Source organism: Ursus americanus, chromosome 4, assembly GCF_024610735.1.
Source record: "Ursus americanus isolate L20-20 chromosome 4, mUrsAme1.1.p, whole genome shotgun sequence".
Lineage (NCBI taxonomy): Eukaryota > Metazoa > Chordata > Mammalia > Carnivora > Ursidae > Ursus > Ursus americanus.
The window spans coordinates 2,477,947-2,501,320 of NC_142130.1; positions in this window are offsets into that span (position 1 = coordinate 2,477,947).

The following is a 23,374-nucleotide window of genomic DNA, read 5'->3' on the forward strand; positions in this document are numbered from 1 at the left end:
GGGACTGGGGACACCTGACCTCCACTGCAGGACAAAGCCTGCCAGCCTGCAGGAAACCGTGCCCCTTGGGAGGCTATAGAGCATTCAGGGTGGGAGAACCAGGAGGGCCCCCAGAAACCCGGTGAACTTCGGCGATCCCTAAACCCAACCTTGAAGCCCATGCTCACCCCACCCTGCACCCTCACCTCAGCCGGCGGCGGAGCTCGCCACATAGTGGGCAGATCTGGCCTGCGGGGTTCCTGGGCCCCAACCCTAACCCTAGTTCATCTGTGGAGGGGCCCCTCCCCAGGAGCCTGGAGCCACAGCTGCAGGGATTCGGGACACCTGAGCCCCACAGCAGGACTCAGTCTGCCACCCCGCAGGAAACCGTGTGCCTTGGGAGGCCATAGAGCATTCAGGGCGGGAGAACCAGGAGGGCCCTCCTGAGCCACCAGCGAACTTCAGCGGCCACCCGCACCCCAACCCTGAGGCCCACGCTCACCCTCCCCACACCCTCACCTCAGCTCGTGTAGCTCGCCATACAGCCAGCAGATCCAGCCTGCGGGGCTCCTGGGGCCTTACGCTAGCCCTAAGCCGGCTGCGGGTTTGGGGGTCTCCCCAGGAGCCTTATATCGCAGACCCGGGGAATTGGGATATCTGTGCCCCACCGCAGGACTCAGCTTGCCACCCGACAGGAAACCATGCCCCTTGGGGTTCTACGGAGCCTACAGGGCACGAGAACTTGGGGAGGCCCCTGGAGCCCATCCCCATCATTGGCAGCCCCCCGTTCCCCAACCCTGAGGCCCATTCTCACCCTCCCCCATGGCCTCCTCTCAGCCATCCACAGAGCTCGCCCCACAGCCTAAAGATTGTCCCTGCCGGGCTCCTGGACCCTAACCCTTACCCTAGGTTGGCCACAGAGAGGTCCCTCCCTAGATTCCTGGCACCACACTCCGGGGGATTGGGGAAACCCAAGCCCCACTGTAGGACTCAGCCTGCAGCCCACAGTAAACTGCACCATTTTGGGGAACAAGAGAGCATTCAGGGCAAGAGAATTGGGGCACACCCTGAGAGCCCCTTCTGGTGAACCCCGACCTTTGTGGGCGCTTCCGGATGAAACCCCAAGGCTCACACTCACCCACCCTTGTGCCCTCATCTCACTCGGCCTGGGAGTTCTCTGAGCACTGGGCAGTTCGGACCTGCTGTCTCTTGAGGCCTAACCTAACCCTGGGTCTTCTGCTGAGTGTCCCTCCCCATTTGCCTGCCTCCAAGGCACCAGGCATTGGGCTCACCTCTGCACGACTAGAGGACTCAGCCTGCCCCACAGCAGGAAACTGTCCATTTGGGGCTGCAGCAAGAATTCATAGGAAAATCGGAGGGCCCCCCTCAGCCCATCCCAGGCAACCCCCACTTTCAGAGATCTCCCCGGATCCAATTAGTAGCTTCACACTGACCTTTAAACTTGCTCTCCATGGAGATCTTTTGAAATTCTCCACACTTCCAACCGATGGCATCATCCAGCTTCAGAGACGTACCCAGCTTTAGGTCTTGAGATGGATTAAAATGGGAAGTCGCTTCACTTATGATGACGTACTGGTGACCAAAAGATACATGCATAAATGCTTCATATCACTTGGCTTCAGGGAAATGCAAATCTAAACCCCTATAAATGCCATATTACACGAGGCCGAATATATAAAAATAAGAAGACATGAAACTATACATGTTGGAGAGGATGTGGAGAAACGGGAACCCTCTTACACCCCTGTACGAATGCAGTCCGGTACAGCCACTCTTGAAAATGGTACGGAGTTTCCTCAAGAAGTTATAAATAAAGTTACCGATGTCCCAGCAATTGCACTACTGGGTATTTACCCCCAGAGACAGAGGTAGTGAAGACGGGACACATGCACACCAGTGTTCATAGCAGCAATATCCATAATAGACAAACTGTGGAAGGAGTGCAGATGACCATGGATAGATGAATGGATAAAGAAGATGTAGATCATATATATAATGGAATATTACTCAGCCATCAGAAAGGATGAATACTTACCATCACACCGACCTGGGTGGAGCTGGAGGGTATTATGCTGAGTGGAATAAGTCAATGAAAGAAAGACAATGATCATATGCTTTCACTCCTATGTGGAATATCAGAAACAAGGAAGAAGACCATAGGGGAAGGAAGGGAAAATAGAATGGGAAGTCATCAGAGAGGTGGAAAACCCATGATGGACTCTTAACTATCGCAAGAAACTGATGATTGTTGGAGGAGAAGTTGGGGGGGTGGTAACTGGGTGAGTAGCATTAAGGAGGTCACACGATACAATGAGCACTGGGTGTTACACATGACTGAAAATTTATTGAAGACTACATCTGAAACGAATGATGTACTGTAAGTTGGCTAATTGAATTTAAATTAAAGAACAAAAGACCTCGAATAAACAATCCTACACATTTGTATGGAACCACTAAAGATTCCGAACAGCCAGTGCAATGTGGAAAAGAAAAACAAAGCTGGAGGACTGACAATTTCAGATTTCAGGTTATACTACAAAGCTGCAGTCATCCTAACAAGACAGTACGGCACAAAAATAGACATAGCGACCAAAGGAACAGGATACAAGTTCAGACAGAAACCCACAATTATGTGGTCCATGAATCTTCCACAAAGCAAGCAACGATATCAAAAGGGAAAAGGACAGTCTCTACAACAAATGGTGTTGGGAAAACTAGACAGCTACGCACAAAAGAATGAAATTAGACTGCTTTCTTACACAATAAAGACAAACACAAAACAGTTTCAAGACCTCAATATGAGACCTGAATCCATAAAAATCCTACAGGAGGGAAGACAGTAACTTCTTGACATGGACCATACCAACGTTTTTCTAGACTGTGTCCTGAGGCAAAGGAAATGAAAGCAAAAATAAACTATTGGGAATACAGCAAAATAAAAAGTTTCCACACGGCAGAAGAACAATGAAAACGTAAAAATAATAAGACAACCTACTCAAAGGGAGAAGATATTTGCAAAGATCATATGCAATAAAGGGATAGTGTCCAAAACATATACAAGTGATTCTACTCAACCCCCCAAAAACAAATAATCCAGTTAAAAAATAGGCAGAAGACATGGACAGACATTTCTCCAAAGAAGAAATACAAATGGCCAACAGTCCCATGAAAAGATGTTCACCATCATCCATCATCAGGAAAATGTAAATCCAAAGGACAATGAGGTAATACCTCAAACCTGGCAGAATGGCTAACATCAAAAGCACAACAAAGAGCAGGTGTTGGGAGGTTGGGGATAAAGGGGAATCCTCGCGAACTGTGGGTGGGAATGCAAACTGTGGTGGCCACCGTGGAAAACAGTATGAAGGTTCCTCAAAAAATTAAATATAGAACTACCCTACGATCCAACAATCACACTACTCGTATTTACCCAAAGAATAGGAAAACAGTAACTTAAAAGGATATGTGCACCCCTATGTTTCTTGCACCATTATTTACAATATCACAATATGGAAGCAACCCAAGTGTCTGTAGAAAAATTGACAAATGAGATGATAGATGTGTGTATTCACACACACACACACACACACACACACACACACACACACACACACACAATGGAGTATTACTCGGCTTGAAAAAGAATGAAACCTTGCCATTTGCAGACACATGGATGGAGCTAGAGAGTATTATCCTAACTAAAATCAGTCAGTCAGAGAAAGACAAATCCCATACGATGTCACTCTAATGGGGAATTTAAAAAACAAACAAAAATAAATAACTAAAAGAGAAAAAGGAGACACACCGAAATACAAACTCTTAACAATAGAGAACAAACGGATGGTTACCAGAGAGGAGGTGGATAGAGGGATGAGTGAAATAGATGAAGGGGATTAAGAGGACGCTTTTCTTGATGACCACTGAGGAATATATAGAATTACTGAATCACTCTATTGTACACCTGAAACGAATGTAACACTGTATGTTAGCTTTACTGGAATTAAAATAAATTTTAAAAAAGATTTTTCTTTCAGGAAGCTCTTTGAAAAAGCTTTTCCTGTGCAAAGTGCATAAGCCCTACTTGGGAGGATTCACTCTACAATAATTATTCACTCCATGCCTCAAATTCAGATTTCACTGAGTTTTTGCCGTGGATTCCAGCCCACGGAAGACATGGTCCTTTTCAGTCCAGGCTCAGCACCTATGCATTCAAGACTGTAAGTAGAGACACATGACACTTCACAGTCCAGAAAGCTACTATTGTTTCTGTTTCAGTGTGAGAGAGTCACAGACTTTGGGACAGGTTTCAGAGCAGGTTTATTATGGATCCTGGATCTCTACTTCAATGTTCATTGCCTGGATCCATTTGGCTAATAGGTTCCCTGTGGATGGGCTTGCTTCCAAGCACATACATGGAAGATGCAAAGGTGGGTGGGCTTGGTGCGGGACAGGAAGAAGACCAAAAACAGACAAGGGTCCAACCCCTCCCCTGATGCAGGAACTGATACGGGAGAGGGTACGGGAGGTAGAATCCATGCGAAACTCCAAGGTCACCAGCTGAACACAGGAGGCACAGGTCAAGGGATCTGGAGATGCAGGGGTTGAAGGCTTCTCTGAGCTACCTCTGGGAGGAAGGGAGGGAAGGAATGAGAAGGAGACACTGCCTGCCCCTGGCCCATGCCAGCTGCCCACCAACACGCATCAGTCTATGAGCTGACACAGCCTGTGCTCAGGATGGGTTGGCTCGGGTTCCTCAATCCTCACTGGGATAGCTGGCCCCAGGGCTCAGAGACATGCTGAGGGAGATGAGAGGGAAAGCTACCCCACCCACGTCATCCCCTCCTTGATCAGACAGCCCTTCAGAACTGCTAAAAAAGAAAAAAACCCACTAACGGGGTTGAAAGACATGCCATGGATGAACTAAGGCATAGAGATATGTAAAATAACATTCATTTTTAAGTTCAGAGCTGTCAGCTCAGGAAGTGGGGAGAGCTTCCCTGAAGAAGACTGAGGGGAGGGCAAGCCATGCTGAAAAGGGAGACATGGCTGTCCTGATGGGGGACCTGCAGCCCCCTTCCAGGGCAGGGCATCATCCTCGCATCACAGGAGATCCATGGAAGTGTTCCATCAGGGCCAGATATTTGTCTCAAGAAGGCTACCCTGGCATCGGACTGCACAGGGCACCAGGGACGAGGGCCAGATGGAGGACGGACAATACCCCAGAGGCCATGGGGCAAGAGCAGAGGCACATGACCTTGAAGATGATGATGAAAAGCAGGAGGTGGCAGCATGGAGCTGGCCCGAAAGTACCAAGGGAGCAGTGCCCACAGCTACACTGACTTGGTGCATTCTGTGCCCGGTGTGGTTGACTTCAGTGGGCTCCAGACTAGTCCTGACCACAAGTCTAGGAAGTGTGCACCACCCCCGGCTTCCTCTCCCCTTGCAGCTGCTAGGAATCACAGTTACAGACCCTGGTCAGCTTTCGGGGAAACCAAGCAGTGGCTCCACCGCACGCTGCACCTCTGGTGGTGGTCCAGTGCGACCCTCGTGCCTGGCCAGACAGTGATGTCTACCTGTCTCCACACAAATCCACAGACAGGAGGGTGTCCCTGAATTCCACAGCACCTGATGAGACAGATCCACAGAACCCAACACCCAGTGGGTCACTCGGGACCTCACCTATGGTCATGGAGCTCACCATATCTTATTTCTGTCACTTCCCACAGAAAGCCTGTTTCTGATCCCCCACAGTACCATACATCCTGGTTGCTGAACCCACATGGCACCTTTCTTTAAGTGAAGGCTATGCCTACACCTCCTAGAAAATATTTCTAATGAAGTACAAGTCCATCAGGACTATGGTGTGAACAGTAGCACACAGCCTGCATGGTAGTAGTCAGTAATTCTAACAAGGGTTATCCCCACCCCCCATCTCATAAAACCTTCCTCCTGCCCACTGAACTCATGGTCTGCCCACAGAAAACCCTCCAGGAAACAAACCTTTCATCTGAATGTACTCTTCACCTTCTGCTTCAAATCTTATCCAACCACAATGATATGAAACTAGAAATCAGTCTCAAGAAAAAAATGGGACTGTCAAAAATAGGTGGAGATTTTTGGGGCCTGGGTGGCTCAGTCGTTAAGGATCTGCTTTCAGCTCAGGTCGTGATCCCAGGATCCTGGGATCTAGCCCCGAATCAGGCTCCTTGCTCAGTGGGAAGCCCGCTTCACCCTCTCCCACCCCGCTGCTTGCGTTCCCTCTCTCGCTGTCTCACTCTCTGTCAGATACTTAAAGAATCTTAAAAAATATGTGGAGATTTAACAACATGCTACTGAACAACCAACAGTCAAAGAAGAAATCAAAAAAAATTTAGAAGTACCTTGACGCTGATGAAAAAGACAACCTACAAAAACTTATGGGATGCAGCAAAAGTGGCTTTATGGAGGACATTCATAGAAATTCAAGTGTTCATCAATCCATGAGAATGCTCTCCAATAAACAACCTGATTTATGTGGTAAAGAATTGGAAAAAAAAAAAACAACCAACAAAGCCCCAAATTAGTAGAAATAAGGAAATAACAAAAAGGAAGGCATAAATAAATCCAACAAAGACTAAAAAGACAAAAAAAAAAAAACAATGAAAATGAGAGCAGCCTTTTTTGGAAAGATAAACAAAACTGACAAACTTAGCTAGACTCACCAAGAAAGACAGAGGACTCAAATACAATCAGGAAAGAAAGATAATGGATTCCTGTCTCATATCAAAATCAAAAGAACTCTTCAACTTTGGACACAACAATTCTTGCAAGCCACGTCTCTAAAGGCAAAGGAAATAAAAGCAAAAATGAACTATTCGCACTTCATCAGGATAAAAAGCTTCTGCTCGGCAAAGCAAACAATCAACAAAACAAAAGGCAACCTATGGAATTGAAGAAGATATCTGCAAATGATATTACAGATAAAGGGCTGGTATCCAAGATCTATAAAGAACTCCTCAAACTCGACACCCAAAAAATGGGCAGAAGACACAAAGAGATACTTCTCCAGAGAAGACATACAAATGGCCGACAGACACATGAAAAAATGCTCCACATCACTTGCCATCAGGCAAATACAAATCAAAACGACAATGAAATACCACCTGACACCAGTTAGAATGGTTAAAATTAACAAGACAGGGGGCACCTGGGTGGCACAGTGGTTAAGCATCTGCCTTCGGCTCAGGGCGTGATCCTGGCATTATGGGATCGAGCCCCACAACAGGCTCCTCTGCTGTGAGCCTGCTTCTTCCTCTCCCACTCCCCCTGCTAGTGTTCCCTCTCTCGCTGGCTGTCTCTATCTCTGTTGAATAAATAAATAAATTCTTTAAAAAAAAAGGAGGGCACTTGTCATAATGAGCACTAGGTGTTATATGCAAACAATGAATCATGGAACACTAGATCCAAAACAAATGAAGTACTGTAGGGTGAATAACAATTTTTAAAAAAAGAGAAGATATGAAATCCATACAGGAAAACTGGCACAATTTGCAAATGACATAAAATCCCGAAAGATTCCACACACAAAAAAAAAAACTGTTAGAATAAAAAAATTCAAACAAGCTGCAGGATATAAAGTCAATATGCAGAGACCTGTTGTCATTATTTTTCAAATATTATTTATTTATTTGACAGGAAGAGAAAAAGCATGAGCAGTGGGAGTGTCAGAAAGAGGGAAAAGCAGAACCTCGCTAAGCAGGGAGCCCAACACGGGGCTCGATCCCAGAACTCTGGGATCATGACCTGAGCTGAAGGTAGACGCTTCACTTATGGAGCCACCCAGATGACCCAACTTCTTGCATTTCTGTATACTGATGACACACTTTCGCAAAGAGAAATTAAAAAAGCAACGCCATTTACAATTCCATAAAAAATCTAGGAATAAAAGTAACCAAGAATGAGAAAGACATAGTACACTCAACACATGGAAGAAAAGAAATGAAAAATATGTGTGTCCAGGGGGGCAGAATGTATGGGTCAAAGATTTGGAAGGCAACACAAACAAATGGTAGCATACGCCATGCTCCTTAACTGGAAGAGTTAATTATATGAACATGTCCATCGTACCCAAAGCAATTGACAGATGTGATGAAATACCTATCTGAATTCCAGTGTCATTATTCGAGGAAATAGAAAACAGTCCTCAAACTTGTATGGAATCACAAAAGACACCAAATCCGCAAAGCAACCTGGAGAAAGAGGTGCAGTCAACACACTCCTGGATTTCAAGCTGGATTATAGACCTGTTGTCATCAAAACAGGATGGTATTGGCATAAACAAAGACACCAGGTCAGTGGAACAGTACAGAAAGCTCAGAAACTTACCCACACGTAGATGATCCTCACGACACAGCAGCAGAAGATATGCCATGAGGGAAGGACTGTCTCTTCAGTGAGCGGTAACAGGAAAACGGGACACTAAATGCAGAAGAATATAACTGGGTCACTTTCTTACACCACACACAAAATTTTTAATGGATGAATGATTTGAACATAAGACCTGAATCCATAAACCTCCAAGAAGACACAGGTACTAAGTCTATTGACATTAGTTTTGGCAAAGAGTCTTCAGATCGGACACCAAATGCAAAGGCAACAAAAGCAAAAATAAACAAGTGGAACAACATCAAACTGAAATCTTCCACACGGCAAAAGAAACCATCAAAAACTTAAAAGGCCTCTGACCCAATAAGAAAAACATATCTGCGAATCATATGTGTGAGAAGAGGCTAATATCCAAAATACACACAACACTCATACAAATTAAAAAAAAACTATATAAAAAAATGGGAGGAATATGTGAATAGATACTTTCCAAAGATGGCACACATGTGCCAACAGACAGAAAAAGTTGTTCGACATCACTAATCATCGTCAGGGAAACATCAGTCAAACCCACAATCGGCTATCCTCTCACAACTGTTGGAACAGCAATTGTCCCAGAGACAGACACCAGGTGGGGTCAAGGGTGTGCAGACGAGGAAACACTGTGCACTGTTGGTGGGAATGGAAATTGGTGCAGCCACTGTGACAAATGGTATGGAGGTTCCTGAAAAAATACATACAACTACCCCATGACCCAGTAATGGCTCTACTGAGTATTGATTTAAGAACACAAAAATGCTGCCTCAAAAAGACAGATGCACTCCCACGTTCACTGCAGCATTATTCACAAGAACCAGACATGGAAATACAGACCTTGGGGGCCTTATTCCAAGTAACTCAGACACAGAAAGACCAATACCAGATGCTCTCATGTACATTCCACGTGGAATAAACAAATACTGAACGCATAGATACTGAGAGCAGGTTGGTAGGTGCCAGATTCGGGGATGTGGTGGTAGAAAAGGGTGAAGATGGTCAAAGTCTCAATGTTTGAGTGAGAAAATCCTAGTCATGAAATGGTCTGTCAGGCATGGAGACTAAAACTAACCCCGCAGCATGGGGTATAGGTTTCCCTGCTCTTTGAAAGTACAGGGCTTCTGAGAAACCTTGCACAGCAGAAATGGTGTCAAGAAGGAATGACCATTAATTTACACGAACAATTAGACAGTGTGCTCAGACTCCAAAATTCCTTCTCTTTGGCTTTTCTTAGGCCTCAGCACACAAGTTTCTAACGGAGGCCCAGCATAAATGAAGATGAAGCACAGCAGAGGCTCACAGACACAATTCAAAGTGCTAGTGGCTGGAAGCGGAGAGCGGTTCCCAGAGGAAGGAGCTGGTTGGGGTGCACGCCGCCTCGGTCGTGCTTCTCCCCAGAACAGATGCTGAACGCGATTCTCACTGTTCACCTTTTTTCATAAGATTGAAATCCTCTTCAGGTCTCTTCCTTTTACTGAAGCTGGGTAATAACGTAGTTCTTTCAAGAAAGCCCAGTGTCTTACTGTGAACGTTTAAAAAGTGGGGGATACTTGTACTTGAGCATTGCTGAGGGAAGAGATGTGAAAGGTCCTCCCAGACACAAACCTCAGCAGATCCACCGGGAAAGGCACCTTCCTCAGCATGCTGAACACCGACTACCTCCTACCCGCTGAGAAACCCTCTCCTTCCTCTCGATCAGGACAACCCACAACACCTGAGAGTTACCCCAATTCCTCTGTTCTCCTGCTCCTAATAGCTAACCCATCAGCAAATCCTGTGAGCTCCATCTTCAAAATGGACCCAGAAGAGGTCTAACCACTCCATCCAAAGCCACCTGTCCGTTCCACGGTGACTGAGTTCCTGGAAAAGCTTCATAATTGACCTGCTTTGCCATCTTCAACCCTCTGTAATCTGTTCTCAACACTGTAGCCAGTATGGCCCAGTGAAACAGCTTCTCATGGGGTTATAGCCCTGGAATAGCTTTCTGTCACCCTCTTTCACCTCTCTAAGCTCATGTCCTAAGCTGTCTCCTGTGGCCACAGGTCCTTCTTGCTGCTCCTGGAAATAACTGGAATTCTCCTGCCCCAGAGCTTTTGCACATGCTTTCCCTTCTGTTAAGAATGCTCTTGATGTATTCTCACTCACCTTCGGAGAAGTCAGAATTGGAGTGACAGGGACAGAAGATGAGGCCGTGTGTGTTGGGTGAGGCTGGTGGCCCAGAAGGTTCTCTGCCAGCTCTCTGCCTGTGCCACACTTGTCCTCAGCCAGGAACTTGCACACAGCCCTCACCTGTCACAACTCTCACCCAGGAGACCACAGCCACCCCTGGAGCCCACCCTGTCCACACCCTGCTGCAGAATCCATTCAACACTCCTCTGGGACCCCTGTCAGTTTACCCAGACCTGGAACTCCCCTATCTCCTGCAAAGCTCCCGGATTCCACCGTTTCTTCCAAAATCACACTGGCGCAAGGCTTTCATGAGAAAGCTATAACGCTAACTAATGAAAGGTTCACACCTACTTTCCCCTTCTGTTGCCTTTCTCTCCACCTTCTTTCCTACCTGTGCAAACCGTAACATATCAGTGGAACATGAACATGCTCTGAGATCTAAATCTTTCATTGCAGCTTTCTGAGGACTCCTTATGTGATAAGAAACTAGTGTATCCTACAACAGGTTGTTTTACATCTATCCTCTATAGAATAGTACAGCCCAAATCACTACAATTTTACCTCACTCTTCATGAAGCAGAACACTTTTTCCTTTCTTCTTTTACTTAAATTCCAGTTAGTTCACATGCCATGGAATATTTGCTTCAGGGGTAGGATTTAGTGATTCCTCACCTGCATACAGTACCCGGTGCTCATCACAAGTGCCCTCCTTAATACCCCTCACCCATTTAACTCTTCCCCCCATGCCCCTGTCCTGCAGCAACACTCAGTTTGTTCTCCAAGGTTGAGTCTATTTCCTTGTTTGCCTCTCTCATCACCCCTCCACTCTGTTCATCTGTTTTCTTTCTGAAATTCCACAAGTGTGAGAGATAGGATATTTGTCTTTCCTCACTGATTTTGCTTAGCTTAATATACTCTAGATCCTTCCACATCCTTGCAAATGGTAAGATTTCATTCTTTTTGAAGCTGGGTCATATTCCATTATATATGTGTGTGTGTGTGTGTGTGTGTGTGTGTGTGTGTGTGTGTGTATATATATATATATATATATATATATATATATATATATATATATATATATATATATATATATATATATATAATATGTATCCCACATCTGCTTTATCCATTCATCAGTGCATGGACTTTGGGATTCTCTCCATAGATTGGCTACTGTGGACATTGCTGCTATAAACATCATGGTGCATGTTCCCCCTTTGAATCTGCATTTCTGTATCCTTTGGGTAAATACCTAGGAGAGCAATTGCTGGATCATGGGATTGTTCAATGTTTAACTTTTTGAGGAACCCCCACACTGTTTCCCAGACTGGCTGCACCACTTTGCATTGCCACCAACAGGATGGGAGGGTTCCCCTTTAAGCAGAACATTATCTGCCAGCAATTTCATAAGAGGAAACAAAACCTCTGGGAGATGCACCCAGGGTCAGGCAAGCAGTTGCAGACTTCACCCCAAGGCTCCTGACGCCAAGCCCCTTGAAGCCACCAGCATGCCACTATCCAAAAGAATTCCCAGACTCTCCTTCTGACTCCACCACCAAAGAAACTACAGAGAGAAAATGGCACCTCAAAATATCGAGATAATACATTTAGTAAAACTAGAAAGTCAAGCTCAACTTTTAAACAGGAACAGGCCGCTTTGGATAATTTTCAATTTTCCCTCCACCCTAATTTTAACTCTTCTGATGAATAAACTAATCAATGATGAAACATCACCTTTGTCAAATGACATCATCCAAGTCTGTATCAGATGAAAAAAAGCCATATAACTCTAGATGCTGGCCACTCAACCATATCTTAGGCCCAATTGTATAAACACTGTTAGATGAAGGAACAAGTTAGATGTTACAAACAGGCACAGAGTGAATCTCACCTTCCCTTTCTAATTAAAGAGGGTTCCTAGGAAACAGATGGTCAAAACACATGTGTAAGCAATAAATGGACAGAGAAATTGTGATCCCCTGCAAAGTTCTACCAGCAGGGAAACTAAGTAATTCTTGCACCAAACCCAGAATGCTGACAGCTACTTCAATTTTACTTTGTGGCTCAACTAGAGAAAAGAGAAAAGCCCAGGAGGTTTTGGGATAATGAGAGGTTTTACCTCCAGCCCTGACATAGATAGGACATTTTGCCAAACATTCCTGTGCTTTCTCTGAACACTGGCGTCCTGTGACAAGCTGCCTCGCTGACTCCGATGCTGACGTTCAAACCTCGGGTGTCTTGGAGCCAGAGCAAAGAAGTGCTGTCAGCTGGGGAGAAGAAGGCACCTATGACCTAAAGCCTGCACACCTGCTTTGGTTTCTGGGCGAAGAGGCAACACATACTTGTTGTTTAGCAGTAATTATCTTCATTCTCAATAGACCAATGACCTTGCCTTTTCTGGAAGGCAGACTTACTCTTCTAAAGAAACCCTAAATTCGTCTATTCCCAATGCGACTAGAGTGGAACATTTATTTCTCACTTAAATAGAAAACACTGTTATTGTCGACATTGCATGAATGAACTTTTAATAACATTTTAGAGAGAAAGGAAGAAACCTTTATTCAAACCCAAGTCAGGACAACTGTCTGGGAGACACAATCTTCACCAAGAAGGGAGTGCTCCAGGGAAGGAACATTTGGGGCAGGCTTATATATTTTTTTCTGTTTTGTTTTACATACAGAGTTACACACTACAGTGAGGATCTTCTTAGATCCAGAAAGTGACAGATTCTTTCTTATGTTTTCAGTATGTACATGTCAGTATGACCTTAATCTTATGGGAGCCAAAGAGGTTCTTTATTTTTTCTTATCTTTATGTTGGCATTTTTGGTTATTGTTTTCTCCTCGAAGCAGATGTACAACATGTGCTTGGGGCAGAAATAGGGCCCATGCTTTGAGGTTTTTTCCCAGTCATTTTGAGCCGGGTAAAATGTTAAAGGATAGCTTCCCTGGGAGCCCAGGATCAGGGCCCACAGATGATATAAGATAAAAATTACTTTCATCATTATAATTACTCCTAAATGGAGGAATTTGAGACAAAAGCACCTTTCACAAGAGTACCAAGAAATCAAAATGATACCCACGAAAGGCTGCCTGCTCCATGGTCAGCACAGGTAACAGAAGTGTTCACAGTCTCTGGACTCCTGCCCTTCTTCTGCCCAAATCTCTGAAGCACACAGACCACTTAAAATTAGAATTGTAGAACTGCTGGACAACTTAGAGATGTCTGGCACCATTCCCTTGGACTGCGGAATAAAACACAGTAGCTCGTTGTCACAAACTAATTTCAACATGAAGTGCCCCCTGGATGCAGTAAGTTCTTTCTCTGCAAATGTTGACTAATGTAAGTCACAGTCATAACATATAAACACTACGATGGCTGGGAAGTCATCGTAGGTAAGGCAATATTTTAGCCATGTTTATAAGCATTGGCTCACTTTGTAGAAGAGGCTGAGCTGAGTGTTTTTAAACACTATTTCAGACCTGTTTTACAGCACCCTCTGAACATACCAGAGCCTGAATGGACTAAAAAAGAAAGTTGGTTTCAGTAACTTTAATACCAGAAAAATATTATACTGTCTGTATTCCTAAGGATCTTTGAGTATCTTACCCAGAGGTCCTCCACTGAGATAATGATCTTAATGATCACCATGGCAGAGGTGAAAAGGCCCAATGAATTCGTTCCAGTTGTCCACATGACAAGAAAATCCTGATACTTGATAGGTTTCCAGATCGAGAAGACCAGAGTTAAGAGGAAGATAGTACCCTGTATGGAACAACAAGGGATTTGGAGTCAATTTGGGAATCCCACTTATGTTTCTGACACTAAAATCCTCTGTGACTCATATCATCCGAGTCCCTGTCTAACCACCTGAAAATGTGCCTAAAAATATCTACACCCTAGTTGAGAAGTTTAAGAGGCAGAATGCTACAAAGAGCCAGTATGATGTCTCTCAGGAACAGGTGCTCAGGAAGCCATAATTGCTATTGGGTCTATTTCTTTTCCAGAAGAAAGAACACATGTTGAATCCATATTTCGAATAGATGACTCACCAGATGATTTTCAAACCTGAAGGAAGGCCAAGAAGTCACTCTTGTGTCATAGTTCACTCAGAAATCATGTTGTTGGACTGGTGAGGATGATACAATAGCAACGTCATCACTAAGAGTGGGGAGCTTCTAATTTCCATACGGCCATGTTGACCCCCTTAGCTCAGAGCCACCAGAATGGGCAGGTGGGGAGGGGGCACCATCATCACTATGAGTGGGGAGCTTCCCATTTCCATATGGCCATGTTGACCCCCTTAGCTCAGGGCCACCAGAAAGGACAGCTGAGGGGGACCACAGGCCAAGGCTGCCAGGTGTGGCTGGGGCAGGAAGAACTCTGACTTAAGGCTCAACTCCTGTCTAGGTTATTATAATGCTCTTCACAAAGAAAGTGCCATTGTGTGTGAGCCCTCATGTAGAAAAGGTTCAGAATTTCCATTGAGATTCCCTCTCTGACCTTTAGGATATGTAGCAAAGTTCCATTTAATTTTAAACATTGAAGGACTTCTTGATTTTCTTTTCGCTATGACTGTGGCTCAATTCGCCTGTGGTCTAAGAATAGAATCTAGTTAATTTCAGGGTTTAACATTTGTAGACTTCATTCATGGCCCCACCTATCATCTATTTGGGTAAAGAGTCTATGACCACTTGAAAATAATGTATTCTGCACTTATTATGGAATGTTCCCTATATGTCAATTAGGTCAGATTTGTTACCAATGTTTTGTCTGCTTTTTCTTTCAGATATTGAGAAAGGTATATTAAAATCTTCAAACAATCCTGCTCTATTCAACGTTGCATCAGAGAATCTACCAGTGTTAGAAGGCAAGAGAAACAAAAAGTATAAGAATTGAGGGGATAAATGTGACTATTCACAGATAATACAATTGTGTACATAGAAAATCCAAAACAGTCTATAAATACCCTATTAGAATTAAAAATGCACTTTATAAATTTGAGATGGATTGTAGCTTCCCATTGGACAGTTTCTGAAAGAAAATGTAGAACCTGTCAATCTTGGGGTAGGACATAGGGTGCTTTAACCATTTAAAAGAATTCAGTGGGACTTCATAAAAATGTGACATTTCTCCTTAACTTATGACCATAAGAAAATGAAAAAGTGAACCGCAGGCTGGGAAGTAAAGATTTGCAATACACACACTGACAAAGACTTGTCAATAAAGAATTCCTGCTCATCAACCATAGAAAGTCTATTTATAAACGAATACTTCACAAAAGATTGACTGATGGCCAATAACAACAGGAAAGAGTGCTCTACAGTATTATTTTAAGGAAGAGCAAGGCCTTTCCTAAAATGAAAACATACACACAAACTAGTATTCCCTAGATGGATGACGTCCTTATTTCTGAGGACAGCTTGAAGAACAGACTAGCATCAAAGTAAAGTGATGGAATTCCTGACACTCAGAGGATGGACAATTGACCTCAAACTACAGTACAATTTCTAGGCATCATTCGGTCCTCTGAAGGCAGACAACTACCACACCCCTTCCTCCACCACACAGGTTGCTTCCCAACCCCTACCATAAAAGAAGAAGATGAGAAACAGATAGGACTAGTAGGAAATAGCAAAAATCACATGTGGGGATTATCCTGAAACACACTGATCACATAACTAGTGTAAGGAAGTGTAGGGAACTGACAAGGACAGAGACTCAAGAGGTACTTCTTTGGGAAATGCTGTCTGAAATCGTCACACCTTGGTACCAGCTAATGAGGGCTCTGACCATACCCTAGGGTTTGCTCACAAGGGTCTGCAACACCATCGCTGAGGACTTCAAGACCTCAAAGCTTGCCTGATTGACTATTGGACTAAGAGATTCCCATGTTCTGAAAACAGATATCAACTCATTGAAAGGTTCACCTGGGCTCTCTCGGAGGCCCTACAAGAAGCTGAACCATTCACTGAAAATCAATTACACACACACACACACACACACACACACACACACACACACACACCTGTCATTTCACCAATTACTTAAACATTCAAGGTTCTTCCTACCTTTTCTTTTTCACATTGATATTTATACTCACATGAAATGTCATCATTTCTAATGAACACTGATGTCAAAATAGAGATCCATTGACACAATATTCACAAAATGAAACTTCCCTGCTGTAATTTTCAATATAGCATTTTTTAAAGATCATACATATTTTAGATTTTTGGTAACTTTTACAGGAGAAGATCAGCATTGAAAAACTCTGAATACTTGACAATGAGTTTTAAGCCTAGAGAACAAAAATTGTCCAATTTCATAGATAATAAGGAACAAAGGGAAAGCATGGAAGCTGTAGTCGAATAATTTTACACATATGTATCCTCTCTTATTGTACTACTGAGGGGCGTGTTTTATTACCACTATGCATGCATCAATTGTCTTCCACGTGCACCTGCAGAGGTATAATGAATTACTACAGTAGAATGAAATGTCTGGGAACTACTTGGCGGCATCTATAATGAACAATGAAATTTTGATCTTATATTTGGTGAACTTCCACTGTCTGTCCCTTTAGACAATGGACCCTAAACAGAAGGGGGAATGAACCACGAGCGACTATGGACTCTGGGAAACAAACTGAGGGCTTCAGAGGGGAGAGGGGTGGGGGATTGGGATGGTCCAGTGATGGGTATTAAGGAAGGTACATATTGCATGGAGCACTGGGTGTTATATGCAAATAATGAATCACGGAACACTACATCAAAAACTAAGGAAATACTGTATAGTGACTAACATATAATCATAAAAGATTATTATTAGAAAAAATTGAAGGTAAAAAAAAAACAATACAGCTTCTCTGTTTCAAGAACAATCACAATTGAGAAAAAACTAACTTCCAATCCCTAAAGCAAAACACAGACCAAGTTCCATTTCACTCCCCTTTATTCACATTCTCTGTGGGTTCTAAGCTATTTCCCTACCTCCTTTCCTGCTGAGCATGGAGCGTGGCTCGATCCCAGAACCCTGGGATCATAACCTGAGCCAAAGGCACATGCTTAACTGGCTGAGCCAGCCATGAGCCCCACCTCCATGTTTTTCTTAAGCAAAAGGACACTTTCTCACAATGCCTTCACATGACTTCACATGGTACCAGAGACCTGCATTTGCTTCTAGGAGGTTGCAGATGAAGGCAATTGCAAACTCTTACAGTGGTTTATCAAATACAGTGACCTGCCTGGTGACAGTGAAACCCTTATGAGCCCACGAGAGGGTGCTGTGACACTCAGCTGTGGCTGGGCTGGCACAGAGAACCAAATCCATTTCCCTGCCAGATGTCTGTGAGGAACAGATGCCCCCACTGTGAATGAGACCCTGCCACTGAGCTGTCCAGAGATGGCCATCCTCACGGAGGATGAGGATAATGGACAATGCCTGAGGAGACCTCATCTGTCTCTTTTATCTTCTCATATTTTCGACAGTGGGCAAATCACTGCCTAGGAGTCCCCAACTACCTTAGTATCATCTGTGAATGGCCAAGAGGTTTTACAAAACACTTAAGATTTTGACCTCACAAATGCCTACAACCACTTACCATAGGGATTCAACATTAAGCAAAGATACTGTTCGTTGGAAGAGAGGTCCTGCCCACTGTTGTTTCTCACTTATATGCTCATCTTCCTTACCTCATGGGAACATAACCACCTTGATTCCTGCTGCCGTCTTCAGGAAGGCTGATGTGACTTGTAGGGCATTACTCTGACATCGTTCTTTCTTAGCAATAAGATGTGGACATTTCCCTAGTCCTACACACCCAAAGTTGAATTGGAATCAGGATTGAGGAGGCTGATGAGAGTTGAAGGTGTTTTCCTGTACAGGGTGGTTTATTACCAATAAGGATGGGTCAGAGTCCTCGAAATTCCAGAACCTTTTCATTAATGCTTCCTACTCGTGAAAGATGACGTACATTGGTCTTTCCCTGTATAGTGTGGTGACTCAGAGAAAAGTGCTTAGCCCTTTCGTCAGACTTCCACGACCACCTTGGGGCTGGCTTCCATATTCAGAAAGGATGATGTTAGGGCTAAGAGCGTTCCTGTACACTGTTATTTCTTACAGATAAGTGTATGGCATTTTTGTTACATTGCCAGAACCACTTAGCGCAGGCTTGCCGGCCTCCTGGGGACGAACCCTAACCCTAGGTCGGCCCCCGAGGGGCCTCTCCCAAGGGGCCTGGCATCACAACGCCAGGGATTGGGGATCCCCGAGCCCAGCGCCGGAGTCACCCTGCCGCCCCACAGCAACCCGGGTTGCTAGGGGGGCCGCCAGTCTTTCAGGGCGAGAGAACGGACAGGGCCCTCCAAGCCCCCGGCGACTTTTGAAGTCCCCCCGCGCCAAAATGCTTGGGTCCACACTCCCTCTCGCCAGTGCCCTCATCTCGGCCTGCCCCTACGCCTGCCGCAGAGCTGGGGGAACGGGCCTGCTGCACTCCTGGGGGCTAACACTTACCCTACGTCGGTCCCTGAGGTGCCCCTCCCAAGGAGCCTGGCACCTCAATGCCGGGGATTTGGGACCCCCGAGCCCCAGTGCTGGACTCACTCTGCCACCCCCAAGCTCCCAGGGCGCTAGGGTCGTTGCCAGTCATTCAGGAAGGGAGAACGGGCAGGGCCCTCTGATCTGCCTGCGACCTTCAAAGGCCCCCCATGCAAAAACTCTGGCTCCCACTCTCCTGCTCGCCAGCACCTTAACCTCGGCCCACCCCTAAGCTCACTGCAGAGCTGGTGGATCAGGCCTTCTGGCTTCCTGGGGGCTAACCCTATCCCTTGGTCGCCCTCAAATGGCCCCTCCCAAGTGGCCTGGCGCCGCATGCCAGGGATTGGGGACTCCCAAGTCCCAGTGCCGGACGCACCCTGCCGCCCCACCACCACGTGGGGCACTAGGGGCTTCGCCAGTCCTTCAGGGCAACAGAACGGGCAGGACCCTCCGAGTCACCTGTGACCTTCGAAGGCACCCCGAGCCAAAGCCAAAATGCTCTGGCCCACACTCCCGCTCGCCAGCGCCCTCACCTCGGCCTGCTCCTCCACTCGCCCCACAGCTGGTGGAGCAAGCCTGCCAGCCTCCTGTGCGCTAACCCTAACCCTAGGGCGGCGCCGAAGAGGCCGGGTACCGCAACGCCAGGGATGGGGTGCCCCCGAGCCCCTGCACCGGACTCAACTTGCCACCACCCGGCCACCCAGTTTGCTAGGGGCGCCGCGCGTCATTCAGGGCAGGAGAATGGGCAGGGCCCTCCGAGCCTTCTGCGACCTTTGAAGCCCCCCATGCCAAAACGCTTGGGCCCACGCTCCTTCTCACCAGCGCCCTCATCTCGGCCTGCCCCTCTGCTCGCCTGACAGCCGGCGGATCAGGCCTGCCGGCCTCCTGTGGGCTAACACTATCACTAGGGCGGCCCCCGAGGGGCCCCTCCCAAGGGGCCTGGCACCGCAAAGCCGGGGATTTGGGACCACAGAGCCCCAGCGTTAGACTCAACCTGCCGCCCTGCCACTACCTGGGCCGCTAGGGGCGCCGCCGGTCATTCAGGGCGGAAGAATGGGAAGGGCTTTTCGAGCCCCCGGCCACCTTTTAAGGCCCTCCACGCCAAAACGCTTGGGCACACGCTCCCGCTCTCCAGCGCCCACACCTCGGCCTGCCCCTCCGCTCGCTGCACAGCCGGTGGATCGGGCCTCTGGCCCCCTGGGGGCTAACCCTAAACCTAGGTCGGCCCTCGAGGGGCTCATCCGATGGGGCCTGGCGCCACGTCTCTGATTGCTGAACCCCGAGCTGCAGCGCCAGACTCACTGTGCTGCCCCACCGACACCCGGGCCGCTAGCGGCGCCGCCGGTCATTCAGGGCGTGAGAACCGGCAGGGCCCTCCAAGCCCCAGGCGACCTTCAAAGGTACCTCCGCCAAAATGCTTCAGCCCACACTCCCGCTCGCCAGCGCCCTCACCTCGGCCCGTCCCTCCACTCGCCACACAACTGGCAGATCGGGCCTGCTGGCCTCCTGGGGGCTAATCCTAATCCTAGGTCAGCCCCCGAGGAGCCCCTCCCAAGGGGCCTAGAGCCGCAACGCCGGGGATTGGGGACCCCTGAGCCCCAGTGTCAGACTCACCCTGCTGGACCGCCGCCACCCGGGCCACTATGGGCGCCACTGGTCACTCAGGGCGGGAGAACGGGCAGGGCCCTCCAAGCCCCTGGCGACTTTCGAAGGTCCCCCGCACCAAAACGCTTGGGCCCGGGCTCACTCTCTCCAGCGCCCTCACATCGGCCCGTCCCTCCGTTCGCCACACAGCCAGCGGATCGGGCCTACCGGCCTCCTGGGGGTTAACCCTAAGCCTAGGTCGGCCCCCGAGGGGCACCTCCCAAGGGGCCTGGCGCCACAACACTGGGGATTGGGGACCCCAGAGCCCCAGTGTTGGACTCAACCTGCCACCCCGCCGCCACCCGGGCCAGTAGGGTCGCCGCCGGTCATTCAGGGTGGAGGAATGTGAAGGGCCCTCCGAGCCACCGGAGACCTTCGAAGGCCCCCCGCGCCAAAACACTTGGGCCCACGCTCCCGCTAGTCAGTGCCCTCACTTCGGCCCGCCCCTCTGCTCGCCGCACAGCTGGCAGATCGGGCCTGCCGGCTTCCTGGGGGCTAACCCTAACCCTAGGTCGGCCCCCGAGTGGTCCATTCGAAGGAGCCTGGCAGCGCAACACCGGGGATTGCGAACCCCCGAGCCCCAGTGCCGGACTCATCCTGCCGCCCCGCCGCCACCCGGCTGCTAGGGGCGCCGCAGGATATTCAGTGCGGGAGAAGGGACAGGGCCCTCGGAGTCCCTGTCGTCCTTCGAAGGCCCACCAAGCCAAAACGCTTGGGCCCACGCTCTGGCTCGCCAGCGCCTTCACCTCCGCGCCCCTCCGCTCGCCGCACAACTGGCGGATCGGGCCTGATGGCCTCCTGGGGGCTGACACTAACCCTAGGTCGGCTCCCGAGGGGCCCCTCCCAAGGGGTCTGGCATGGCAAAGCCGGAGATTGGGACCCCCGAGCCCAGCCAGGACCCACCATGCTGTCCCGCTGCCACCCGGACCGCTAGGGGCACCGCCGGTCATTCAGAGCGGGAGAACAAACGGGGCTCTCCTAGCCCACGACGACATTCGAAGGAGCCCCGTGCCAAAATGCTTGGGCCCACGGTCCCATTCGCCAGTGCCCTCACTTCGGCCCGCCCCTCCCCTCGCTCCACAGCCGGCGGATCGGGCCTGCCGGCCTCCTGGGGGCTAACCCTAACCCTAGGTTGGCCCCAGAGGGGCTCGTACGATGGGGCCTGGCGCCACAACGTGTCTGATTGCTGACCCCCGAGCCGCAGCGCCAGACTCACCTTGCCGCCCCGCCAACACCAGGGCCACTAGCGGCGCCACTGATCATTCAGGGTGTGAGAACAGGCAGGGCCTTCTAAGCCCCGGATAGCCTTCGAAGGCACCCCGCGCCAAAACGCTTGGGCCCACGATCACGCTTGCCTGTGCCCTCAGCTCGGCCTGCCCCTCCACTCGCTGCACAGATGGCGGATCTGGGCTGCCGGCCTCCAGGGGGCTAACCCTAACCCTAGGTTGGCCCCCAAGGAGCCCCTCCCAAGGGGCCTGGCCTCGCAACGCAGGGATTGCGAACCCCTGAACCCGAGCTCCGAACACACCGTGCCGCCCCGCCACCACCCGGCCCGCTAGGGGCGCCGCCGGTCATTCAGGGCGGGAGAATGGGTAGGTCCCTCCGAGCCCCTGGCGAACTTCAAAGTCTCCCCGCGCCAAAACGCTTGGGCCCACACTCCCGCTCGCCAACGCTTCACCTCGGCCCGCCCCTCCGATCGCCACACAGCCAGGGGATCAGGCCTGCCAGCATATTTGGGGCTAACCCTAACACTAGGTCGGCCCCTGAGGGGCCCTTCCCAAGGGGCCTGGCCCACAACATCAGGGATTCGGACCCCCGAGCCCCAGCGCCGGACTCACCCTGCGGCTCAACTGCTACCCGAGCCGCTAGGGGCTCCGCCGGTCATTCAGGGCGGGAGAATGGGCAGGGCCCTCCAAGTCCCCAGCGACTTTCGAATGCACCCCACGCCAAAACCCTTTGGCCCACGCTCCCGCTCGCCAGCACCCTTACCTCGGCCCGCCCCTCCGCTCACCTCACAGCTGCTGGATCGGAACTGCCGGCCTCCTGGGGGCTCACCCTTACCCTAGGACGGGCCCGGAGCTGCCCCTCCCAACGGGCCTGGCGCCGCAATGCCGGGGAGTGGGGACCCCCGAGCCCCAGCGCCGGACTCACCCTGCCGCCCCACTGACACCCAGTCTGCTAGGGGTGCCACTGGTCATTCAGGGTGGGAGAACGGACAGGGCCCTCCGAGCCCGCGGCGACATTCGAAGGCCTCCCCATCCAAAATGCTTGAGCCCACGCTCCCGCCCCTCAGCGCCCTCACCTCGGCCCGCCCCTCCGCTTGCCAGAGAGCCGGCGGATGAAGCCTGCCCTCCTCCTGGGGGCTACCCATATGCCCTAGGTGGGCCCCTGAGGGGCCTGTCCGAACGGGCCTGGCACCGCAATGCCTGGGATTGGGGACCCCCGAGCCCCACCGCCGGACTCACCGTGTCACCCCGCCGCCACCCGGGCCGCTAGGGGCGCCGCCGGTCATTCAGGGAGCGAGAACGGGCAGGGCCCTCCGATCCCCTGGCGATCTTCGAAGGCAACCTGCACCAAAATGCTTGGGTCCACGCTCCCGCTCACCAATGCCCTCACCTCAGCC